Source organism: Chrysochloris asiatica, unplaced genomic scaffold (assembly GCF_000296735.1).
Source record: "Chrysochloris asiatica unplaced genomic scaffold, ChrAsi1.0 scaffold00006, whole genome shotgun sequence".
NCBI lineage: Eukaryota > Metazoa > Chordata > Mammalia > Afrosoricida > Chrysochloridae > Chrysochloris > Chrysochloris asiatica.
The window spans coordinates 16,512,640-16,515,550 of record NW_006408524.1 but is presented as its reverse complement, the minus strand read 5'-3'; positions in this window follow the sequence as shown (position 1 = coordinate 16,515,550).

Here is a 2,911-nt window from a genome sequence, read left to right as displayed (position 1 = left end):
ATATATATATATATAACCTAAACTACTTCTTTTGCTCCCACCAACTGAAACTTGGCTTACTACGTAATTCCTCTGTGGGCTTCTTTCTGCAGTGAAATTGTGGGCTTTAGGAAATGTTAATGGTGATGAAAAAGTTTCACTTTGGCCCCAAGAATATAAATACCATTTGTTTTAGTGTCATTTTCACAGTGTTCCTACATGTAATTTAAAGAAACGGGTCCTGACCAGCTTTCTGGCTCGGATGGTTAAGCAAGCATTAGGGGAAGTAAAAGGGGCAGAAAACTGCCTGGTTTCCCTCACAGTGCTCAACAAACAGGCTGAGTTAGAAATCTGTGATGTGCTGTGTTTCTGTCTGACTGCTCACTCACTTCCATAAAGAAGGAGATTCAATGGCTCCTAGAAGCTCACAATCAATTCCCATTTCCTGCTTGAAAACAGTCAGACCAGTGGGCTCTGACTTGCTAAACTGCATGTTTACTTCAGTTGTTTTCCAAACAAAGTGGCCATAATAACACATTGAAGTGAGAAGAGGGAGAAGAGAATTAGAAGACAGCTTTAGCCACAGCATCTTCTAGTTGAAATGGAGCCCTGAACCACAGAGAAGACGCTGGACATCTGGGTCACGCCCAAACGCCTTCTCCAATCTGTTTCATGCAAGGGCATTTGGAAACTGTGCTTTTTATAGTCTGAGCAATTTCATTTATTTATGGAATCTATAGGATTGTCTTCATTCTGTGCTTCTCTGAGATACATTGGGTAGGATATTTTTCCAATGTGCTGTTGATATGCTAGACACCCCATGCAAAGCTACTGACAGGTGAATTTAGACCCCAAAATCAATTTCGATTTGTCTGTTAGGATCGCCAGTAACTCTGCGCCTGATTGTATTGTGAACTGCATGGTTCTTTGCTTTGGCATAGGCTTGAGCTACGTAATGGGTGGATTGCTTTGGTTTAAGGACAAGGATAAAGTTTGAACCAGCTATAGAAAGAGGCTTAAGTCTACCCAGAGCAGTCTCACAAGAACAAGATCTACTTATGATCTATCAGCCATCGCCAACCGTATGTGCAACCCTATGGAGCACAGTTCTACTCTGACATGCATGAGGTCGCCGTGAGTCAATTCTGACATGAAGGAAAATGGAAAGTAGAAGTGTCCCCACTAAATTGGAGCACACAGTTGAGCTTGGTTGGAGGTGTTTGCTATGCCTGGACTATTTCAGAGGACCAGCGTGAATCCACCAACTTCACCCTTTTGTTTGGGAGTGGAGAAACCAAAAAGGAGACTCGACTTTGACAATATTAATTCCCTCGGAAATCTTCCTTAATTTGCTATTTATTTCTTTTGGTTTTACTTGGAGGAGAAAAAAATGTCAAGGAACGACATGATACACATATTTCCATTTTTTATCTTAAATAAATTGGGGTAACACAAAAATTTGTTTTCAAAACTGGGGAATTGTAGATTTTACTGGATTGAAGTTCTACCTAATTTAATTTATTGGAAATCAAATTTTTCATATTGCATTGATTTCAAGTGCATCCAATGTGATGGCAATGTTCCAAAATGCAACTTGGTTTCCTGGAAATTTGGTTCCATGAATTATTATTCTTTTGGCTAGCTCATTTGGACTTTATGTTTTATGAGAATAAATGTATTAAAACATAGTCTAAATAATGCATATGGTTTTGTTGTTAGATACCATCAATTCTATACCAACTCATAGCGACCCTATGCACAGCAGAATGAAACACTGCCCGGTCCTGGGCCAACCTCACTATTGTTGCCACTCTTGCGCCCATTGATGCTGCCACTTTGCCAATCCATCTCACTGGGGGTCTTCCTCTTTTTCTCTGATTTTCTCTGACCCTCCAGCTTACCAAACATGATATCCTTCTCCAGCGACTGGTCCCTCCTGACAATATGTCCAAAATATGAGAGATGAAGTTTGGCCATCCTGGCCTCCAAGGAGCACTCTGTCTGCACTTCTTCCAACACAGATCTGTTGGTTCTTTTGGCAGCCCATGGCACTTTCAATATTCTCCTCCAACACCGTAACTCAAAAACATCAATTCTTCTATGGTCTTTCTTATTCAAGGTCCAACTTTCACATGCATATGAGGTTATTGAAAATACCATGGCTTGGGTCAGGCACACCTTAGTCCTCAAGCTGACATCTTTGATCTTCAACACTTTAAAAAGGTCTTGTGCAGCAGATTTGCCTAATGCAATATGTTGTTTGATTTCTTGACTGCTGTTTCTGTGAATGTTGATAGTTGATCCAAGAAGAATGAAGTCCTTGACAACTTCAATTGTTTCTCCATTGATCAGAATGTTGCTTATTGGTCCAGTAGTGAGGATTTTTGTTTTCTTTACATTGAGATGCAACCCATACCGAAGGCTGTGGTCTTTGATCTTCATCAGTAAATATTTTAAGTCCTCTTCACTTTTAGCAAGCAAGGTTGTATGACCTGCATATTTTAGGTTGTTAATGAATCTTCCTCCAACCCTGATACCACATTTTTCTTCATATAACCCAGCTTCTCAGATTATCTGGTCAGCATACAGTTTGAATAAGCATAGTGAAAGAATACAACCCTGTCACACACCTTTCTTAATTTTAAACTATTCAATGTTCCCATGTTCTGTTTGAACAATTGCCTTTTGGTCTATGTACAGATTCCTCATGAGCACAATTAAGTGTTCTGGAATACTCATACTTCGCAATGTTGTCCACAGTTTGTCATAATCCACACAATCGAAAGCCTTTGCATAATCAATAAAGCACAAGTAAACATCTTGCTTTCAACCAAGATCCATCAGACATCAGCAATGATATCCCTCGTTGCATGGCCTCTTCTGAATGCAGCTTGAACCACTATGCACACTCTTTATTCCCACATAAATTAAC